Genomic DNA, 24,923 nt, shown 5'->3' with positions numbered 1-24,923 from the left:
TTCATTATGATATTTAGAATTGAATTAGGAATAGTAAATGTCTAAATACAAAACTACACAAAAAATTGGAAGTTAAATCCATGAAATAGCATGAAAAATCGAAGAAAAATGAAAAAATTGCGAGCTGTACGGACAGTATGCATTGCATACTGTTCGCGTGCGCGAGGCTCGGTTTCAGACAAGAATCCTGTCTGTGCGCGTGTTGTCCAAAGGTTGCCCCTCGTCCGCGAGCGTGTGTGCTGATGCACGACTCCTGATATTTTTCGAAACTTCAAAAAATCATAACTAATTCAAATTAAATTGAAATTGAGTTCTGTAAAAAAGTTAATTGCTTAATGTTTTCCATACTATCCAATAAAAATAATTCCAGAAACAGATATTCAATTATTTTTCACGAAAATTCACAAACATCAATCAATCATCAAACAACACTCAAAACAACATGATACCATCCAAAACATCAAACAAATCGTTTTAAGTCCAAATTTCTTGCAAGCAAATCAATTACCATGGCTCTGAGGCCAGTTGTTGGAAATTATTTTACAAGGATCTTAGATCTACTCACAAGTATGTTGATTAACACCCTAAATATGAACTTCTAAAACGATTATGAAATAAACACATATAAAGTATTAGAAACCTTACATTGGGTGCAACAGAATATTATGACTCCTTCCGTTCAGATCTCTAACCCTTGTATCCTTTCTATCCCAGAGTATTATCAAGATCTAAACCTGGCTCTCTTTCTCTCCTTCTTTGGTGCTGAAACTCCTTCTTGTTGAATGTCTTTCTTCACGATCTTCCTCACTATGATTGAGGTATCACTTGTTGTGTGTGGGCACTCTAAACACTTATTGGTTCGAAATTTCAAGGAAGAAGAAAGAGAAGAAGGTGGCGGCTAGGTATAGAGAGAGAAGGCTCAGGTTTTTCTCTGAATAAAAAGTAGAAAGTTAAGTGTAAATTTCCTGAAGCCTTCACTATCTATTTATAGCATTCCACTAGGGTTAGGTTTGAATTATTTGGCATTAAAATAATGAAAATATCATATGATAAACCCTATAAAAGTGGCCAGCCTAGACAATATGGACTTGGGCCTCACTTTTTGCAGTTTTCCAGTTTTATCATTTTTGCATCTCATTTTCTCAAAAACGCCAATTTCAAATTCAACCATTTAAATGCCAATTCTAACTATTTAATAACTATAAATAATTATTAAATAATATTGTCATTTATCATATATATTAAATGAACCATACAAAGTATCATAATTAACAAATATGCCCCTAAAACTCTTTCTTTACAATTTCGCCCTTACTTAGTGAAAAATTCACAAATAGACATAGTCTAATTTGAGAATTATAAGTGATTAATTAAAACCAATTATATGAGTCTTACAAGCAATATTATCTCAACTAGTGGGGGGACCATGGGTCTATATAACCGAGCTTCAAATAAGCATATCAAGAATTTATAACCTAAATTCACTGACTTATTAATTCTTCGTTGAATCCACGCATAGAACTCAGAATTGCACTCTCAGTACATAGAATGCTCTATATGTTCCACCATATAAACACATCATTAGTTATCGATTGTTATAATCCTAATTTGATCAATGATCCTTTATATGAATGATCTACACTGTAAAGGGATTAGATTACCGTTACAACCTACAATGTATTTTATCCTTAAAACACTTAACCCCGTATAAATAATATTTCAGCTTATGTGAAATGAGTACTCCACTATTTATTTTCGTTTTGTCAAGCTGGAAGGAGATCCTCCTTTACTTACTATTCGCTAGATAGAAGCTATCGATTCCATGTTTATGTTAGCACTCCCACTCAATTGCACTACCGTGTTCCCAAAATGTACGTATCACCCTGACCCAAAAGTAGGCTTAACTAACAAATCAAAGAACACGCATAACCTCTTGAGATTGAGCCTAATCATAACTGCATTTGATCTAGGATCAACTAGGCGATATTGACTTGAATAGATATTACGGTAAGTTTAATAAATGTAAGTCAAAGTTCAATATCGGTCCCTTCCGATGCATACTCCATGCACCCAACCTGACATTTACTTTAACCAATGCTCTGGAAAGAACATAGCATTTCTCTAAATGCAAGTAAACTCTGTTGTAGATTATCATATCAGTAAAAACCTGTGTCTGATAAATCTAGGAAACTTTATTCACATAGTCATGTTTACTTTCCAATATGTTGACAACACAATAAACAGTATCAAGTATGTGAAAAGGGTTTCAGATGAATTTATAAATCAAATAGACAAGCAATTGAGAAGGTGAACCAAAACAGACACGAATGAATGAAAAATACTTCTGTTTCTTTATTGATGTTGAATAAAATGGATTACATTGAAATAGAGTTTTATTTAGGGAATAAAACCCAACACATGCGCCCCGAAATTGGGACCGAGACTCAGGACCCAACCCTAGGCCCAGACACATACCTAGGACCGAGCTTGCGACCCGACACTTGAATTGGAACTAGGCCAGGAATTGAGACTAGGATTAAGATCTGGACTAGAGGCTTGGACCCCACCTGTAGTCGGTGTCTGGATCTGGGACCCAATCCTGGACCTGCACCTAGACTCACATGCAGACCAGGACCCAAACGCAGACCCGAACCTGTACCCCATGACTTGAAAGTGGAACCGGAACAAAAAACGGGCTGGGACCCAGGAACAAGACTGGGACGAGTATCTGGACCCAGACCAAAAAATGTAACTCAACAAGGACCCAAACTCAGACATAACCCCATACCCGGACTCGAAACCAAACCCAGACTATGACTCGATACCGGAACCCAAACATGGAATTGGACTTGAGACCCAGAATTGGACCCTAGCTTGTCGACCAGACCTAGACCCGAACTTGGGACCCAAACTGGGACCCCGGGACCTGAATCTAAACAACACCAAGACTAGTGACGAGATCCAGATCTTAACTCAGGATATGGGAACTGGGGCTTGACAAGACCCATAGTCGATGTCTGGAGCTTGGATTCAGACTAGGACCTGAACTCGGACAAGGACCCGAACCCAGAACCGAACCTAACACCCAAAACTGGAACCTAAACATGAACTAGATTAGGACCTTGGAATAGGACTAGGACCGTGACAAGAACCCGGACCAAGAACTAGATATGGACCCTACCCCGAATCCAAACAAAGATCAGAACCCGAGCTCAGGCCCGGGCCCAGTCCTAGACCAAGACCGAAACCAAGACAAGGAACCGAACTAAACTCGGGACCTGATTGTAGACCCAAACCCAGGCCTGGACCACGATCAGGATCCGTGCCTTGACCTAGAACCGAACCCAGACCCAAACCCGAACCTAGACCCATACCCAAATCGGGATCGAAATACGGGTCCTAGAACTGGAACAAGACCCAAACCCAGACTTGGGACTCGGACCTGGACCTAGATGAGACCCAGACCTGGACCCAGACGTAGACTCGAGACCCAAATCCAGACTCGGGACCTGATGAACCCAGACCTGGACCAAGACTAGGACCCAAGACCCGAACCCGGATCTGCACCCGAACCAAGACCCACACCCTGACCTGGACCCGGACCTGAGCCTGAACCTAGAATCAGAGCCAGAACTTGGATTAGGACCCAAACCTAGGACCGAAACCGAATGCAAACCCGAACCCCAACCAAGACTAGATCCTAGACTGAGACCTGGACAAGGATCGAGACCTGAGACCCGAAGCTTGAACCTGAACCTCGACGAGGACCCAGACTCAGACCGAAACCCTGACTTAGTACCCGAGACTCATACCTGGACCAAGACTTAGACCAGGACCTAAACTTGGACCCGAGCCCACATCGAGAACAGGACCCAGACCCGGACCCAAACTGTTGTGAAAATTCTATTGCTTTATAATTGCGCAAGTGTACACAATCACAAACAAGTAATACAATGATAAGTAATCAAAGTTCGTCTCCACAGGGACTTTTTACTAAATAATGTTAAATCAACTAAAAGTAATTCCAAGAATTTCAAATAAAAATAAAATAAAGTCACACATGTAATTCACGAGAAAAATCTATAGCCTTGAATCTAAACTTGAGAACTAATTTTTTAAACTAAATAAACTAAAAATAAGAAACTAAAAGTGATTAAAATGGTGGTAATTTCAGATTAGGAAAATAGATTTGGGTGATTAATTTCCACTTGTATGTCCCAGTTGATACAGCAATGACTCAGCAATCCTGGGAAAGTAACAGATTTCAAAAAAACCAGCAAGCTTTTTCCAAAACTTGCAATAAACCATTCACAATCTCACAATGCATTCCTACATCAGTTTAGATCACAAATAGCCCAATAGAGCATCAAATCCTTAGTTATACATGGTAGCAAAATATTCCTATTTCACTACTAATTAATACCTAAAAGTAAAGGTAAAAATCATGCATCAATTAGAAGGGTTCAACTAGGTCTTACTTTTCCAAGTAAGATCTAGCTTGCTAAATGTTAAAAATGGCCAAAAATTAACATTCATTCAACATCTCATCACAACTAATTGAACTAAGCCAAGATTACTTCATCATTGCAAAATCAAAACACTAGTCCATACAAGGGTTCATAACCACCCAAATCTCAAAAAGTTTAGTGCATAGCTGAAATTAAAAACTCAAAACTAGAAAACATATTGTTCATGGAGTTAAAGAGAACTTGAAGAGAAGGAAATGATACAAACGAAGTAGAGAGCAAGGGAAATGAGTGATGAGCTCAAATCCTTTCTTTGAATGTTGCCTTCTTCTCCTTCTTCTCAAACTTCTTCTTCTATCCTTGTACTCTTTCTTTTCCTCTGTACTTTTTCTATCCTTGCTGCTGTATTCTTTTTCGTACCCTTTCAAAGTGCAGCCACCCTTCTTTCTATTATGACATCCTCTTTCCTTTTTGTTCCCCAATTAGGGTACCAAAGTTTACCCTAATTGGAAATCCCAATCATCACCCACTTGTCCTTCATTTTCCACATGTTTGTTGAGTCAATAGCCAAAATCCGCCACCTCAGCTCGTTTTTCTTTTCATTAAAGCCAGCTGGACTATCTGCCAAAATAAACTTACTGGGCTGACAAATTGCTACGCGATGATTGCTATAGCAATGCCAGTCAGCAATAAGCATTTTTCTGCTCCTTTTTCTCCTTGTCCCAAATATTTCCAAATACCTATTCTTGTATTTTTTCTGCTTAAAACACATAAAAACAACAACATAAGTCCATCTAACACTTACTAACACACACACTTCCATTTATTACAAAGACACAACAAACTAAACACAATTACGCAATATAGACATTAATTGCTCCACAATTCACATTAAATTCAAGCTTAAAGATATGAAAATAACTCTAAATCTTAGAGTTATCAACACCCCAAACTTAGAATCTTGCTCGTCCTCGAGCAATGACAACACAAAATAAACAAAATAAAACACAACAAATTTTTTTTTACACAAAAACTCAACATACAAGACAAATGAGAGATTTCATAGAAATTAAAGTTGGCCTAGCGAACATTGATGCTCTCAGAAAAAAAATGGAATTAAATGGAATAGGAAATTGCTTGCCGTAACTTTATATGCTGCCCTTTTAAAGTTTTTGTCATTGGATAACATTAATATTTCCCAAAAGTCACATAATCAACAATTTATACAAGTATATCCCACCAACACTTTTTGAACTTTCCTACAACTACCTTAAACTTTTTTTTTTCTTTTTCATTCATTTCAGCTCCATAAGTTGGATTAGTGCACTTCTCTCCACTAATGTAGTCTAAACTTATCCCATTGATCAATAGGACTTTACTAGGCTTGTAATGTTAGGCTTGGGTTAGGGTATGGTAAAGGATGTATTTAAGCTAGCTCAACACCTAACCACTTCACTTGTCAAAAACTGAGCCTCTTCCTAATGATTGTTTTCTTGACTCACTTCCCTAATTCAATACTCACAAGTACTTGATATTAAAATTCACTTCTCTTGCTATGTTTATTCTCTTTTTTTTTTTTTTTTTTTAAAAAAACTAAAATGGGTGGAACACCCCAAACTTAGTTGCAAGTATATAAATATATGTATTTTTTTTTCTTTTTTTTTTCTTTGCTTTGCTGATTTTTTTTTTTTTTTTTTTTTTTTTAACTAAAAAGGAATTTAGTACTACATTATACTTATATATAGCAAGAGAAAGTTATTAGAAGTGCATGCTAATATACCTTATGAGCTAATTCCCCCACCCCAAACTTACAACCCAACATTGTCCCCAATGTGGCTAAAAGTATAATCTTGAATTAGCTCGCCACAAATTACACTCACCGCACTCACCCCAAACTTAATGTGAAACTTGGCTCTTGACAAGTGAGCAATTAAGTTAGGACATATGTGGAAATGCAATTTAGGATGGATGTGATATGTGTGATTGGGTTGCACAACAAAACGAGGCTAACGGCTCAAACTTGGGTGACTAGGAAAAAATTGATTGATAGGGAGAGTTAGAAAGGCTCAAACGTCCAAGGAAGGCCTAAATCATGTCTAAGGGACAAGTCGAACTAGGATTTCGCTTCAAGGAGATGCACTAACCAATTCTAGATGCTAACATTACATGTGAAATAATCGTATGAGAAAGGCAAAGCATGGTGGATTGAATACAAGTATAAACTAGTGAGGAGAGACTAAGGGAAACATCCATAATATCCAACAATGCAGCATGATAAGGCAACAAGTAAGATTAAGCAGCAACAATAATGGAATGAGCGAAAAATATCATCATCGAGCAGAACACTAGGCCACAGAAAACTCATAAATCTCTCAACGTCAAACTAACAAACACATGAACAACATAAAATGAAAGTTCCAAACACAAAAGACAATACACAAGTAGCACAATACAAACTAAAAAAAACGACACATAACAGAAAAATATAAAATAGCTTAGGTATGAGAAAACTCCCTCTACTCGGAGTCCTCGTGGGGCTCCTTTGTGTTCGAAGTTGATGGTCCACCTCACGGGTCTAGAACTTGCTGAGGGAACGGTAGAAACTTGGGCTCAAATCGTAGCGTGACCTTCTTGACTGTTAGGCATTTTTCTTTCTTTTCTTTTTTTTTTTCAATTGCACACTACCCCAACACAACAAATTCCCCCTGTATATATGATTGACAATTCCATATATCCAAGATTTCAACACTTCAACCAAATAAACACAACAAGCAGCCCATTGTTCAACAACACACTAACAATCAACAAGCCCCAATTCAAATTGATCACATATGTCACTCGACAAATCCCAACACTTGATCACTAATTCAAATTGAAAATTTTCACACCAACAATCAGCACCTATAAATCACGGCACCCTTTTGCACGCACAAAAATCACATCCAAAAATTTCCCAATATTACTTCAATCATTCAGAACCCTCCTAACAATTTCCAAAATATCAGCTTTATCCAAATCACAACATCCACACATAAACACTCACTACTCGACAGCCAAGAAAAAATCAAAATAGAAAAAATTATTAGCAATTTATTCTTGACAAACCAGTGGGATTTGTTGTGATGGATCAGATGACTCTCGGCTGGGAAACTTGACTCCAGTGCTGGTGGTGGCAACTTGGCTCGACAGATGACTCTCAGCTGGGATTTGGTGCGAGTTAGCAGCTGGGAGGTGTGATTTGGGTTGTTGTGGTGAAGGATGCGGCTGAGTGGAGTGAGGGTCGACTGGGCAGTGGCTGATTCGGTGTTCGAATGGAGGTTGAACGTGGTGATGGGAGATGGAAGTTTGGTTAAACTGGTGAAGTTGACGGGTGCTTGCTGGTTCGGGGGTGCGGCTGCTGTTGAGTTTGCAATGGTGGTTCGTGGAGCTTGGGCTGAGATGGTGATGCGCGATTTGGTTGAACAGAGGTGGAAGAATGGCTGGTGGTGAGTGACTTGCGTGATGGCTACGGGTGAATGGAAGCTGGGTTTAGGTTGGTGAGGGTGAACCATGAGTGATGGAGGCGGCTGGGATAGTGATTGGAGTGAAGATGGTGAATTGGTTGGTAGGGTTGAATATTGGGCTAAAGAATGAGGTATTGGGCTGGCTGACTAATCCAAGAGGGGCCCAGTTGACTAAAAAAAATAAGTCCCATAACTAATTGATTAAATGACTGAGATTGAAAACTTTGTTTATTCACTCATCTGTCCTTGATCCACAAGAGGCAAAACTAAGTACAAGCCCAATGATTTGTCTGAACAGAAAATCATCCCAAATGATTGCCTCCTTAACATTTCTCACGTGTTCCTTTTTATCAGACCAACAGTCATTTAAACCCTGATATAAGAACACTCTTGCTGCCAAATAAAATTGCTGAACCATTGTTATAGCAACTGGGCACAACTTTTCTACCCCAAACTTAATTTCTTTGCCCAAATTGAAATTTCTTCACTTCCACAACCTTCTTCACTTGATTTCCTGCACATTGAAAGAAAATAATTTCTCAATTTCACCATGACAATTATTTACTAATTATATAATATATATATATTTTCTTTTTTTTTTTTTAACTTTTCTTCTTGCTTTTTTTTCTTTTTTTTTTTCAAGGGGTGCCTTCATTGATTTTTTTTTTTTTTTAACTTTTCTTCTTGCTTTTTTTTTTTTTTTTTTTTTCAAGGGGTGCCTTCATTGATTTTTTTTTTCTTTTCATTCTTTTTTCCAAATTTTTCATTTTTTTTTCAATTCAATCTTTTTTTTTCTTTTTCTTTTGGCACCCCCAAATTACAAGTCTCAAACATCCTTCAAAGAGATAGAGGTCTTTTCTCGGTTGACCTCGCCACCCCCAAACTTCACTCCTTGGCCTTTCACTAAGAATTTTCTTCTTGAAAGTGCATCACGAAGTTCCACTACCCCATCGGGGTATACTCTCACCACCAAGAAAGATCCATCACACCTTGAATCTAGTCGTCCATGAGTAGCCTTCGTTAAAGAATTGGAAAAAATCACTTGTTGCCCAACTTCAAACATTTGAGACCGAAATTTTCTACTAAGCTTCTTTTTCTTTCTCTTCTTTTTGGGTGGTTTTTTAGAGTCAATTGATGCTTTGTCTTTGCTTTCTTGTGCCTCGTGATCCTTAGCAATTTCTTTAAGGAGAATCTTCTTTCTCACCTTCTTACTAACTTTGAATTTAGACTCCTCAACCATGTTAGGATCCATACCTTCAATTGCTAAGCATTCTCCTATTGCATCCGGGCCACGTATGGGATGGAAAACCTTGAATGTGGCTTGCTCATCTTGAGCTCTCATGGTGAGCTCTCCTTTTTCAACATCTATCAAAGTCCTTCCCGTGGCAAGAAATGGCCTCCCTAAAATGATTGGAACTTCCCTATCTTCCTCATAGTCAAGAATAATGAAGTCCGCCGGAAAGATGAACTTATCTACTTGTACCAAAACATCTTCAATTTTTCCATCCGGATGAGCCATGGAACGATCCGCTAGTTGCAAAGTGACGGTGGTTGGCCTTGCTTCTCCAATTCCCAACTTCTTGAAAATAGACATGGGCATGAGATTAATACTAGCTCCCAAATCACAAAGAGCTCTTCCAACATCCCGTCCCCCAATAGAAATTGGAATTGTAAAGCAGCCCGGATCTTTCAATTTAGGTGGAATTTTATTCTTCAACATAGCGCTACAGCCCTCGGTCAAAGCGACCGTTTCAAACTCGCCAAGCCTCCTTTTCTTTGTCAAAATATCTTTTAAGAACTTGACATAATTTGGCATTTGCTCTAGCGCTTCTACCAAGGGAATATTGATATGGAGCTGTTTCAACACATCCAAAAACTTCCTGAATTGCCCATCTTGCTGCTGTTTCCGAAATCTTTGAGGAAATGGAAGGGGTGGTTTAGGACTAGAACATACTGGTGCGGATTGCTGACTGTCAGGTTGCTGACCCGATGCTGTATCAACTGGTCTGGTATCAGCAATTTCCTGGGCAGTTTTTTTTCTCAATTTTTCGTCGATTTGGATTGAAGTGGGCTCCCCACTACCCTTTATTTCCTCCTCAGAATTTTTCAGATGCTTGCCACTCCTTAGCTGAATGGCGTTGCATTGTTCCTTCCCATCCCTCCTTGGATTTTCCGTGTCGCTAGGCAAAGAACCTTGCGGCCTAGCTTTTAATTCATTGGCCAAATGTCCAAGTTGCAACTCTAAGTTTCGAAGAGAGGCAGCTTGACTTTGTATCACCGCATCATTTTTGGCCATATAATCCCGCATTAGACTTTCCAAAGAACTTGGTTGGGCATTTTGAGCATGTTGTGAATGTCGGGGTTGTTGTGAAAAACCCGGTGGATATGCTTGTCTTCCTTGGGCTGGTGCGGTGCTTGAGCTTGCTCCTTGACCTCCCCAAGACAAATTAGGATGATTCTTCCAAGATTGATTGTAAGAGTTTGAGAATGCCCCATTGTTTCTGTTAAAATTCTGATTTCCCATGTAACAAACGGACTCCGGATTAGATGGACACTTCTCAAACACATGCCCTTCTCCACAAAACACACATGAGACATCATCACTTTGAATGGCAGCAGCTGGTTGAATATTTTTAGCGTTCCCAATACTCAAATTCTTCAAAACATTCGTCATGGAAGCCATTTGAGCTGTCAAAGCTGTTATTGCATCTACCTCAAGGACTCCCGCCACTTTTCTACTTGTTGGAGCTCTTGTGTTGGACCATTGGTAGTTGTTACTTGCAATGGTTTCCAAAATCTCAAATGCTTCATTGTAAGACTTCGACAAAATAGCACCATTGGCCGATGCATCTAACACCATTCGAGAAGCTGCATTCAAGCCATTATAAAAAGTCTCCATCTGAATACAATGTGGAATGCCATGATGTGGACACTTTCGCAAAAGTTCCTTAAACCTCTCCCACGCATCACTTGTGGACTCATCTTCAAGTTGCTGAAAAGACATGATCTCACTTCTGAATTTTGCATTTCTAGTAGGAGGAAAGTATTTCCTCAGAAACTTCTCAGCAAGGTCATTCCAATTGGTCACAGAATCAGGAGGTAAAGTGTTGAGCCATGATCTAGCTCGGTCTCGTAGTGAGAATGGGAATAGCTTCAACCTTAACACCTCTTCACTCACTCCTTGGATCTTGAAAGAATCACTCACCTCCAAAAATGAACGGAGATGGAGGTGAGGATCTTCAGTTGGCATCCCGCTGAATTGCCCCACGGTTTGGAGCATTTGAAACATCACTGGCTTGAGCTCAAAGTGCGGTGCTTGTATTTCAGGCCTCACAATGCCTGGATTGAGCTCATTAAACATGGGGGCTGCATACTCCCTTATAGCCCTTGCTCGATCATCTGCCAACATGACGGGATTAGCAATTTGTGGAGCAACCCCATCATCATCAAAATTTTCAGCCATGATATCTCGACCCTTAGCCTTTTGAACCCTTCTTCTTCTTCGGAATGTACGTTCAATCTCGGGATCAATAGGAGCAAGTTCAAAGTCCTCTTGTTGGTTCATACACTATAGATACCTGAGATTTCAAAGAAAAACCAGCAAGATTAAAAGCACAAAAATTCTTAGAATGTCAATTAGTTGATAAAACAAAATTTAGAACTTAAAGTCCCCGGCAACGGCGCCAAAAACTTGTTGTGAAAATTCTATTGCTTTATAATTGCGCAAGTGTACACAATCACAAACAAGTAATACAATGATAAGTAATCAAAGTTCGTCTCCACAGGGACTTTTTACTAAATAATGTTAAATCAACTAAAAGTAATTCCAAGAATTTCAAATAAAAATAAAATAAAGTCACACATGTAATTCACGAGAAAAATCTATAGCCTTGAATCTAAACTTGAGAACTAATTTTTTAAACTAAATAAACTAAAAATAAGAAACTAAAAGTGATTAAAATGGTGGTAATTTCAGATTAGGAAAATAGATTTGGGTGATTAATTTCCACTTGTATGTCCCAGTTGATACAGCAATGACTCAGCAATCCTGGGAAAGTAACAGATTTCAAAAAAACCAGCAAGCTTTTTCCAAAACTTGCAATAAACCATTCACAATCTCACAATGCATTCCTACATCAGTTTAGATCACAAATAGCCCAATAGAGCATCAAATCCTTAGTTATACATGGTAGCAAAATATTCCTATTTCACTACTAATTAATACCTAAAAGTAAAGGTAAAAATCATGCATCAATTAGAAGGGTTCAACTAGGTCTTACTTTTCCAAGTAAGATCTAGCTTGCTAAATGTTAAAAATGGCCAAAAATTAACATTCATTCAACATCTCATCACAACTAATTGAACTAAGCCAAGATTACTTCATCATTGCAAAATCAAAACACTAGTCCATACAAGGGTTCATAACCACCCAAATCTCAAAAAGTTTAGTGCATAGCTGAAATTAAAAACTCAAAACTAGAAAACATATTGTTCATGGAGTTAAAGAGAACTTGAAGAGAAGGAAATGATACAAACGAAGTAGAGAGCAAGGGAAATGAGTGATGAGCTCAAATCCTTTCTTTGAATGTTGCCTTCTTCTCCTTCTTCTCAAACTTCTTCTTCTATCCTTGTACTCTTTCTTTTCCTCTGTACTTTTTCTATCCTTGCTGCTGTATTCTTTTTCGTACCCTTTCAAAGTGCAGCCACCCTTCTTTCTATTATGACCTCCTCTTTCCTTTTTGTTCCCCAATTAGGGTACCAAAGTTTACCCTAATTGGAAATCCCAATCATCACCCACTTGTCCTTCATTTTCCACATGTTTGTTGAGTCAATAGCCAAAATCCGCCACCTCAGCTCGTTTTTCTTTTCATTAAAGCCAATTTGGACTATACGCAAAATAAACTTACTGGGCTGACAAATTGCTACGCGATGATTGCTATAGCAATGCCAGTCAGCAATAAGCATTTTTCTGCTCCTTTTTCTCCTTGTCCCAAATATTTCCAAATACCTATTCTTGTATTTTTTCTGCTTAAAACACATAAAAACAACAACATAAGTCCATCTAACACTTACTAACACACACACTTCCATTTATTACAAAGACACAACAAACTAAACACAATTACGCAATATAGACATTAATTGCTCCACAATTCACATTAAATTCAAGCTTAAAGATATGAAAATAACTCTAAATCTTGTTGTGAAAAATTGTGTACGCAAGTATACGCAATCGTAACAAGTAATAAAGTGATAAATCGAGTATCGTCTCCACAGGGATTGAAAATTAGAAAATAATTTATAAAACTAATTACTCACAAATTGGTTTCAACAAAAATAACATAAAGTGATGAGAATATGTAAAAAATTAACAAACACAAACTATGAAAAAAAAACAAGCTAGAATTATTAAATTGGCCTAAAAATGCAAAGTTGATATAATGGTGCTAATGAGTATTGTTGTAAATTGATAATGTCAACTAGGAATTTAAAATGTCATAATCCTTTTTCCAAAGTGTTTATGGTTTGATTCTCTAATTAATTAACATATTCCTATGCCCAATTAATTTTAAGAATACCAATTTAAGCACAATTCCTTCAAGTCATACAAGGTAAATAACACATTCCTATGCTATTTACAAATCACACTTTTCCAAGTTGATATTCATGCATCATTCAAGCAATTCCACTAACCCTATTTTTTCCAAAATCAAGATTAGCTACTACTTACTAATGGTGATCAAGCAAAAGTAAGCAATTGCACAATAAACACTCTTGAATGAACAAAACCAATTTACTAAACATAGCAACAAAATATTAAATCACAATTTTCAGCCAACAAAATAATTCTAGTAAAAAGAAAAATTAGTTCATACTAAATTGTGCAAAAATTACAAAGTTGAAAAAGAGAGAAAGATAGAAATAAAACCCATTTGGAGTTGCCACAAGACTCTAAGTTTCTCCTCCTATTTCCTCTTCTTCTTCCTCTTGATTTTTGCCAATCTCAAAATAAAAATGCTAAATTAAAACCCTAAATAAAACTCTCTCTCTCTCTCTTTTTCTTTTTTTATTTTTCTTTTTCTTTTTTTCTTCATTTTCCTTTTCTTTTTCTTGCTTTGAGTGGCGTCCCTGGAGTAGCACACTGCCGCCCCTCCTTCTTTTTTCAATCACCCAAACCCGAACCCAGACTTGAACCCAAACTTGGACAAGGATTTGGGACCCAAACCTCAATCTGGACCTAGAGTGGGACCTAGGACGCTGACCTAGATGGGGGACTTGGACCCCAGACCCGGGCCCTGGAACCCAGAGCTAGATAAGAACCCGAGACTTGGACCCAGACCTTGACAAGGACTTGGACACAAAACCCAAAGTCGGACCTAGACCCAGAGCCCGCCCTACACACAAACCAGGACCAGAACCCAAAACCAAACCCAAACCGGGACTAAACACAAACCCGAACCTGAACCCGTAATCAGATTCAAACCCAAGACCCAAACTCAGACCCAAACCCAAAACTAGACCCAAACCTAGACCCGAATCTGGACACGAACCCAAACTGGGATCAAAACCCAAGACTTAGACCCAGAACCGAACCTAAAACCATATCGGGATTAGAACCTAGGACTCAGACACGGACCCAAACCCAAACCTGGACCAAGACTCGGGACCCAAACCCAGACCCAGACCCAGACTGGGATTCAGACCCGAACCCACACCCAGACTCCAATTTGGACCCGAACTCAAACCAAGATTCAAACCTCAACATGAACTCGGACCTTAACCGAAACCTATGATCTTAAAAGGAACTAGAACCGGACCATGACAAGGACTAGCACCCAAACCCAAACCCAAACCCAGACCAGAACTCAAACTGAGACGCAAACCCAAACTGGGACTCAGACCGAGACCCAAACCCAGACAAGAACAGGAACCCGGACCAGGAACCGAGATAGGGACCTAAACAAAGTATTAGGACCGAGACCCTAGACTTGACCCAAGAGCCGAACCCGAACCTAGGACCCAACTTGGGATCCAACACCCGAACTAGAACTAGTCTAGGGCCCGAGAGTGGAATTTAGATCTGGACCCAGGGCACGGACCCGACCCAGACCCAGAGTTAGAATCAGAACAGGACTCAGCCCAGACCAATATTCAGTGTTCGGGTTTGGGACCCGAGGCCGAACCCAAACCCAGACCTGGTTCATAACTCGGACCCAGAACCAGACTGTGATTAGGACTAGCACCCAGACCCAAACCCAAACCTAGACCAAAACTCATATCAATACCCCAACTCGAACCCAAACCAGGATCCAAACCCAGACCAGCACTAGGACCCAGACCGAGACCCAAACCCAGGCAAAAATTTGGACCCAAACTCAGAATTGGGATAGGGACCTGGAGAACAGAACTGGGACCCAAGACCCGACCCAAAACCCCGACACAAACCTAGGACGGAGCTTGGGATTTGGCACCCGAACTAGAACCAGATCGAGACTCGATACCAAAATTTGGGTCTAGACCGTTGGCTTAGACTTGACTGGTATTCGGTGTTTAGATTTGGGACCCGAACCAAAACCCAAACCTAAACCCACACTTGGACTGAGAACCGGACCAGGACTTAGACCCAAACCCAGACCCAAACCCAGACCTAAACCTAGAACCGAACCCTTACCCCGTGACACGAAACTAGAACTAGAATCGGAAGCAAAACTGGACCCAAGAATAGGACCGAGACCACAATGTGGACCGGACTCAGACCCAGACTCAGACCCACACCCATACCCGAACTAGGACCTAGACTTGGATCCAAACATGGATCGGGAGTCGAGACCCGAACACAGACCCAAACCTAGACTCGAACATGGAACCGCACCCAGGACCAGTATTGAACCCCAGTCTCGGTGTGAGACCCAAACCTGCACCTAAACTTGGGACATGGGCCAGGACCTAGGACCTGAACTCATTAGCTTTATGATTTTACCTAAATTAAAATAAAACAACTAATGAATTTTGTTACAATAACAACTAACTTTAAAACTTATTAAATTTATACAATAACAAAATAAATATGTATAATAAATTAAAAAGTATATAAATAAATAAATGTATTTATACCGAGCTTGGAGAGAAAGAAAGAGAGAGAGGGAGACGGACGAGAGGTGGTGGTGGTCCGAAGTATGAGACGATGATCAGAGGGACACCGACGGTAGGTGGTGGTGGTCCGACGTATGCGACGAAGAGTAGAGAAAGACCGACGGAAGAGCGGTGGGTGGAGATCGATGGACGAGAGAGACAAGAAGAAATGGAGATCCAGAGAGGGAGGAAAATGGCGAGAGAGGAGGGCGATGGTGCAGAGGCATGGGTGGGGTTTTGGAGAGTTAAGATTTTTGTTTTAGGGTGTGGGAAATGGAGAAGAAATAGGTGAGAAGATATAGGTGGGCATGTGGGAAATAGAAAAAAAGTAGGTGGGCACGTGGGAAATGTGGCAAGAAGTAGGTGATGATTTTTCAATGGACCCTTATATGCGACTTTTTAAAACCGTCGCCTATACTATAGGCGTGACGGTTTTAAACAGTCGCCTTTAGTATAGGCGACGGTTTTTAACCGTCGTCTATAAAGGTCCATTAAAAAGATTGCATTTTATTAAAAAACGTCACATATTTTGTTTACTACAATTTTAAACCGTCGGGAATACAAATTTTTTCTCGACGATTTTAAATAGTTACTTAATTTTTTTAGCAACGGTGCCTGAAAAAAATTGTTTTTAGGACCGTTGCGAATTCTGATATTTGTAGTAGTGCAAGACCCGAACCCTTACCCAATTCCGAACCAAGACCTAGACCTATGACTTTAAAATGGAACAAGAACTGAAGTGGGACTCTAGAACGGGACCACGACCCAGACCTAAACCAGACCCGGAACGAAACATGGACCCAGACCGAGATCCAAAACAACGACCTAGACCAAAACTCATACCTGGACTTGAACTCGGACCTGGGACCCAGAACTCGGAACTCGTCACTCGGGACTCGGACTAGAACTCGGACCCATACTAGAACTCAAACCCGGGCCAAAACTCAGACCTGAACTTAGACTAGGACCGAGACCCAAACCCAGACTGGGAATAAGATCGAGACCCGAGACACGAGACTCAAGACTCAAACTGGGGACTCTAGAACCAAACCGAGACCAAGAGCCATACCGAGCCAAGACCCTAGACCAAGACCTGCACTAGAACACGAATTAGGACCTGCACTTAGACAGGGACTAGAACTGGAACTGGGACCTAGGGCCCTTACTTAAATTGAGGACCCATACCCGGACCCGAACATGGACCTTGACCTAGACCCAGGACTCGAGACCCAAGATTTGACCCCAAACCAAAAACCAGACCAGGGATCAAGACAAAGACCAAGGACATGAACTAAAATTGAAGCAGTATTTGGATCTCGACCTAGGACCCGAGACCTAGGGGTTAGAGTCGACCCATAGTCGGTATTTGAATCTAGGACTCGGACCCGAACCTAGACCCAAACCCAAACCTTATCTAGGACCCAAACTGGACCAGGATCCGAACACAAACTCGAATCGAGATCCGGACCTAAATCCAAACATGAACCTAGACTCGGTACCCAAACCCAAAATTGAACCCGAACTCGGACCCAAACCCAGACCTAGGACTCAGACTTAGATTGAAGACCCACACTTGGACCCGAACCCAAACTCGGGACCTGGAACTTGGACCGGTTCTTAGGACCCGAACGGGGTCTAGGTCCGAGTTCGCTTCGGGTACTGGTTTGAGTCTAGGTTTGGGTTCAGGTTTGGGTCCAGGTCCCAGATCTAGAAACCTACTAATGGTTTGTCCAAGCCTCCAGTCCCAAGTCCCAGCTCGAGATCAACAATCTGGATCCCAATCTTGGGTCCAGGTGTAGCTTCTATTCGGGTCACGTCTCCAAGTTCGGGCCCTACTGTGGGTCCAAGTTTGGGTCTAGATCGGGGTTTGGGCCTATGTCCGGGTTCGGTGTGGGTGCGGGTTCATGTCTGGGTTCAAATCTAGGTCTGTGTCTAGGTTCGGGTTAGGGTTCGCGTTCGAGTCTAGGCCTGGGTTTGGGTCCTAGTCAAGGTCTGGGTCTCGGTCTAGATCCAGGTCTTTGTTGGGACCTCGCTCTTGGTCTAGGTATTGGTCCCGGTCAAGATCCAGGTCTAGGTTTAGGTCTGGCTCCGGGTTAGGGTCCAAGTTGTGTCCTGGTCTGAGTTTGGGTTTAGGTTTGGGTCTGGTTCCAATTCTAAGTCTAGGTCCTGTCCCGGTCCCAGTCCAAATATGGTTCCAATTTCGGGTCCCAGGTGTATGTTTGGGTCCAACTCCGAGTCCGAGCCTTGGTTCAGGTTTGCATCCGAGCTCGGGTCTCGAGTCAAGGTCCGGGTCTTAGTCTAGATCTGGGTTTGGGTTTGGTTCCATAGTCTTGATCCGAGTTCCGGTCTGAGTTCAGGTTCGTGTCCGGGTCTGGGTCTAGGTCTAGGTCCCAGTTTGGGTCCAGGTCTAGGTCCAAGTCTAGGTTTGGGTTCGGGTCTGGGTTAGAGTCCATGTCTATGCCGGGTACGTGTCTGGGTCCTAGGTCCCAGTTCAGGTCTTGTTGTGGGTCCCAATCCTGTTCCTTTTTTGGGTCCTAGGCCGGGTCCGAGTCCGAGTCCCAGTTCTTCTTTCAGTCCGAGTTTATGGTTTAGGGTTTACGGATTAGGATTACAGATTAGGTTTTAGGGTTTAGGAATTAGGGTTTACGGTTTAGGGACCTGGACCTTGACCCAGATTGGGATCGGACCTGGGACTTAGACCCAAACCCAGACCTAGACGCAGATTAGGATCAAAACCAGAGACTTTGACCTAGACCCAAACCCGAACATGGACCCAAACCCAGACCCGGACCCATACTCAGAGCCAAACCGAGATCTAAACCTGGACCGAAACCTGGACTAGGACTCAAACCCCGACCTTGACCAAGACCCAAACCTTGACCCAGACCCAAAAATTGAACCGGAATCGTAAGTGGACCAGGATCAGGACCAGGACCTACACCCGAACCCAAACCCATATTAGAACCTGGACTAGGACCCAAACCAGAAACCAGACTGGGACCCAGACCTGGATTAAAACACAAACTGAGACTTAGGTCACGAACCCCAACCTAGACACAGACTTGGACCCGGACCCTGACCCAAACCTGAACCCGGACCGAGACCCAAACCAGGATCAAAACTTGGATCGAGACTCGGGACACGAACCAGAACCCAGACACAGACTTGGACTCAAACCCGAACCTAGACCCCAGACCCAAACTCTAGGTCTAGGTCCTGGTCCTGGTCCCTGTTCGGGTCCTGGGCCGTGTCCGAGTCCGAGTCCCGATTCTTCTTTCAGTTTTCAGGTTTAGGGTTTAGGGATTAGGGATTACGGATTAGGGTTTAGGGTTTAGGAATTAGGGTTTACGGTTGAGGAACCTGGACAAAGACTGAGATCGAACTTGGGACTCAGACATAGACACGAACCTACACCCAAATTAGGATCAAAACCCGAGACTCGCACCCAAACCCAGACCCAGACATGGAACCGAACCTAGATCAGGACTTGGACTCAGACCCAAATTGGGATCTAGACCCGGACCCGAACTCGGACCAGGACTCAAACCCCATCCTGGACCCAGACTCGAACGTGGACCCAGACCCAATAATGGAACCGAAACCGTAACTTGACCAATACCCACACCCAAACCAGACTCATACGAGAACCCAGACTAGGACCCAAACCCGAACCCGGACTAGGACCCAAACCCAAACAAAAACTAGGACTCGAAATCAGGAATAGGATAAGGACCTAGGCCCCGGAATCGGGACCGAGCCCAGGACCCGACCCTAGGCCCAGACATAGACCCAGGACCCAGCTCGTGACCCGACACTTGAATTGGAACTATGCCAGGAACAGAGACTAGGATTAAGATTTGGACCTACACCGTAGTTAGTGTCTGGATCTGGGACCCAAACCTGAACCTACACCTAGACTCAAAAGCAGACTAGGACCTAGACCTAGACCCAAACCAAGACCCGAACCTATACCCCGTGACTTGAAAGTGGAATCGGAACCAGAGACGGACAGGGACGCAGGAACAAGACTGGGACAAGGATGTGGATAGAAGCCAAAAATGTAACTCAAGAAGGACCCAAACTCAGACATAACCCCAGACCCGGACTCGAAACAAAACCCAGAGTGGGACTCGGGACCCGAACCCAAACCTAAACTCAAACCCAAACATGGAATTGGACTTGAGACCTAGAACTGGACCATAGCTTATCAACCAGACCTAGACCCAAACTTGGAACCCAAACTGCGACCCCGGGACCTGAATCGAAACCAGACCAAGACTTGTTACGAGATCCAGATCTTAACTCGAGATATGGGAACCAGGGTTTGACAAGACCCATAGTCGGTGTTTAGATCTTGGATTCGGACTAGGACCTGAACTAGGACCAGGACCCGAACCCAGAACCGAACCTAACACCCAAAACTGGAACCTAAACAAGAACTACACTAGGACCGTGACAAGGACCGGCACCCGAACCCAGAACTAGACATGGACCCTGCCCCGAATCCAAACAAAGATCAAAAACCGAGCTCGGGCCCGGACCCAGTCCTAGACCCAGACCGAGACCAAGACAAGGAACCGAACTAAACTCGGGACCTTATTGTAGACACAAACCCAGGCCTAGACCCCGACCAAGATCCGTCCCTGGAACTAGAACCGAACCCAGACCCAAACCCGAACGTAGACCCAGACCCAAATCGGGATCGAAATACAGGTCCTAGAACCGGAACAAGACCCAAACCCAGACCTGGCACCCGAACCTAGACCAGGACTTGGACCTAGACGAGACCCAGACCTGGACCCAAACCTAGACTCGAGACCCAAACCCAGACTCGGGACCTGAGGCTGGACCTAGACTAAGACTAGGACCCACGACCCGAACCAAGAACTGGACCCGAACCAAGACCCAGACCCAAACCTGGACCCAGACCCGAACCTGGACCCAAAATCAGAATCAATACTTGGATTAGGACTCACACCTAAGACCGAAACCAAATGCAAAACCGAACCCTAACCCAGACTAGAACCTAGACTGAGACTGGACAAGGATCGGGACTTGAGACCCGAAACCTGAACTTGAACCTGGACTAGGACCCGGACTCAGACCGAAACCCTGACTTAGTATCCGAGAGTTGGACCAGGACCCAGACTCAGACCAAGACCTGAACTTGGACCTGAGCCCACATCGGGACAGGACCCAGACCCGGACCTAGACCCAGACCCGAACCCAGACTTGAACTCAAACTTGGACAAGGATTTGGGACCCAAACCTCAATCTGGACATAGAGTGGGACCTAGGACGCTGATCTAGATGGGGGACTTGGACCCAGGACCCGGGCCTTGGAACCCAGAGTCGGATCAGAACCTGAGACTCAGACCCGGACCTGGACTTGGACAAGGACTTGGACCCAAAACTTGAAGCCGAACCTGGACCCGGACCCCGCCCTAGACCCAAACCAGGACTAGAACCCACACCCAGACCAAAACCGGGACAAAACCCAAACCCGGACCTGAACCCAGAATCAGATTCAAACCCAAGACCCAAACTCAAACCCAGACCCAAACCAGACCCAAACCTAGACCTGAATCTATACACGAACCCAAACTGGGATCGATACCGAAGACTTAGACCCAGAACTGAACCCAAAACCAGATCGGGATCAAAACCTAGGACTTAGACCCGGACCCAAACCCAAACCTGGACCAAGACTCGAGACCCAAACCCAGACATCGACTGGGATTCGAACCCGAACCCAGACCCAGACTCAAATTTGGACCCGAACTCAAACCAGAATTCAAACCTCGACCCGAATTTGGACCTTAATCGAACAAGGATCTTAACTGGAACTGCAACCGGACTATGACAAGGACTAGCACCCAAACCCAGACTAGAACCCGAATCAGGACCTAAACCCGAACTTGAACTGGGACCCAAACCCAAACTGGGACTCAGACAGAGACCCAAACCCAGACAAGAACTGGGACCCGGACCCACAACTAAGTTCGTGACCTAAATAAGGAATTAGGACCGAGACCCCAGACCTGACCGCAACCAAGAGCTGAACCTGAACCTAGGACCCAACTTGGGATCCGCAACCCGAACTAGAACTAGTCTAGAACCCGAGACTGGATTCGAATCTGGACCCAGGGCACGGACCTGACCCAGAGCCAGAGTTAGAGTGAGACCAGGAAAAAGACCCAAACCCAGACCTGCACCTGCACTCAGACTCGGAGTAAGACCTAGACCCGAACCCGAACCCAAAACCAAACCCTTACCCCATGACACAAATTGGAATTGGAACTAGAAGTGAATTAGGTTTCAAGAACAAGACCGAGACTGGGACCTGGACCTAGTCTTAGAACACTAATCAGAACCGAACCCAGTCTCGAACCCTCACCCATATCCAGAATGGGACCTAGACTTGGATCCAAACATGGACCGGGACACAAGACTCAAACACGGAGCAAAAATCAGACCCAAACATGGAACCAAAACCGGGACTAGGACCAAATTTTGAGCTCAGTCTCAGTCCTAGACCCAGACCCGGACCTCAGACCAACACTAGGACCCAAGACTTGAACTTGAATAAGACTGGGACCCGTGACCAGGATTTGGATCTTGATCCAAGATCCAGGAATCAACGCTTAGACTAGACTCATAGTTGGTGTCTAGATCTAGGACTCAAACTAGGACCCGAACTCGAACCCAGACCAGAGACCCAAAATTTGAACCGGAACAAGAACTGGACCAGGACTGGGACCAGGACCCAGACTCGAACCTGAACCGAACCCGAACCTAGACCTGGACCGGGACCTAGGACCTGGAGTTGGATGGGGGACGTGTACTTGAGCCCCTGAACCCAGACCTGGATCAGAACCCAAGAATCGGACTCAGACTTGGACTCAAACCCGGGACCTTAACCCAAACCCAGACCTAGACTTAGATTAGAACCCAGATCCGAACCTAGGATCGGATCGATACTCGAGATTCAAACTCGAACCTAAACCTAAACTTGGACCAAGACGTAGGACCTTGAATTAGACCTGGACTCGGGACCCGAGCCTCAGAACTCAGACAAAGACCCCGGACATGACCCCAAACCCAGAGCCAGACCTAGGACCCACATATCTTGACCTAGAGCTTAGACCTAACCCGTAGTCGGTGTCTAAATCTGGGACCCAAACCTAGACTCGAACTCGAACATAGACTTAGACCTAGACCAGGGCCCTAACTCAGACCTGACTTGTGACCTGAAATCGAAAGTGGAACCAGAAGCAAATTGGGACCTGGGAATGGGACTCAGACTAGCACCCGCTCCCGGTCCCGGACCCAGACCCCGACCCAGAGTCAGAATCAGACTAGGACATAGACCCAGACCCTGATCGGGACCTAGACTAGGATCAAAACTGGAGACACGAACCTGAACCAAGACATGGACTTGGACCTGGACCCAAACCCAAGACATGGACATGAATTGGGGACCCAGGATCCAGAATTGGATTGAGGACCCAAGACCCGAACCTTGTTCAAGACCCAAGACCCGACCCCAGTCCCAAACCCAAACTTAAAAACGGACAAGGCTCGGGACCAAGGACCTAAATCAGAATAAGATCAAGACCCAAGATTGGGATTCAGATCTAGACCTAGAACCCGGGACCTTGGCCTTCAACCCAAGCTGTTTGGATCTAGGAATTGTACTAGGACTGAAACCCAGACCCAGTTCCAGACAAGGACCTAGACCCAGATGCGAGACCTAAAATTGGATATAGAATTGGGACCGGGACCCTAGAACTTCACCTAGACAAGGACTTGACTATGAACAAGAACCAAACCCGGACCCAAACACAAAATAGGATCGAGACCCAGACTTAGACCAAAACTTTGACCCTAACCTGGGGCCTAGGCCCCAAAACCTAGAACCCAAGGCCTGTGATCTAGGACCTGGACCGGAACCTGGACCTGTACTAGAACTTTGACCTAAACTCAGATCCAGACCCAGACCCAGACACAAACCCAAACTCAGACCCGAGCTTGGACACGAATTGGGATTGGGACTGGGACCCGAACCGAGATTGGGAAAGAGATCCAGACTGAGACTGGGACAGGGACCTGTGACCCGAGACTCGGAACTAGGACCTAAGAACTAGACCGGTACCCAGAATCAAACAAGGCCCAGACCTGGGACTAGACCAAGACCCAAACTCGAAAATAGACTATGGTTGCACCAAGATTGGGACCCGAACCTGGACTGAGACCTGGGACTCAGACCCAAGACTCGGACCCTAAAATCGAGATGGGACCCAGGACCCGACCCCAGACCCAAACCCAAAGCTAGGACAATGCTAGGACCCACGACTTGAACTAGAACCGAACCAAGATCTGGATATAGACCCAAGACTAGGGGTTTGGACCCAACCCATAGTTGGTGTCTGAATTTGGGACTCAACCCCGCCCCCGAACCTGATCCAGGACCCGGACCTAGAACAAGATCTGAACTCAAACCCGGACCTAGACCCAAAGCAAGATCAAGTCCCAAATCTAAGTTTGAACCTTGACTTAGGACCCGAACCCCAACCAGGACCCAAACTCAAACTCGGTCCTAGACCCAAACCCAGGACCCACACCTGGACCTAGACCTATACTCGGGACCTTAAATTTGGACAAGTTCTTAGGACCTGGACGTGTCTAGATCCAGGTCTGATCTAGGTCCTAGTCCGAGTCTAAGTTTGGGTCCGGGTTTTTGGTTTGGGTCCTAGATCTACACACCTACTATAGGTTGGGTCCAAGCCTTGGGTCCCGCATTTGAGCTACAAATTCTCAT

The 24,923-nt window shown here is 43.5% G+C and overlaps 1 non-coding gene across 1 annotated transcript; it reads left to right on the top strand.

Moving 5' to 3' along the window:
- The first annotated feature begins 10,884 nt into the window (after positions 1 to 10,884).
- LOC115718253 (small nucleolar RNA R71) lies at positions 10,885 to 10,991 on the top strand. Its single transcript, XR_004011834.2, has one exon. It is a non-coding gene; the product is annotated as a small nucleolar RNA R71 (small nucleolar RNA).
- The last annotated feature ends 13,932 nt before the right edge of the window (positions 10,992 to 24,923 follow it).

The sequence above is a fragment of the Cannabis sativa genome, chromosome 2 (genome assembly GCF_029168945.1).
Source record: "Cannabis sativa cultivar Pink pepper isolate KNU-18-1 chromosome 2, ASM2916894v1, whole genome shotgun sequence".
In the NCBI taxonomy this organism is placed as follows: Eukaryota; Viridiplantae; Streptophyta; class Magnoliopsida; order Rosales; family Cannabaceae; genus Cannabis; species Cannabis sativa.
Note: the sequence above shows the minus strand (reverse complement) of the source record. Positions and strands in the feature narration are given on the sequence as shown.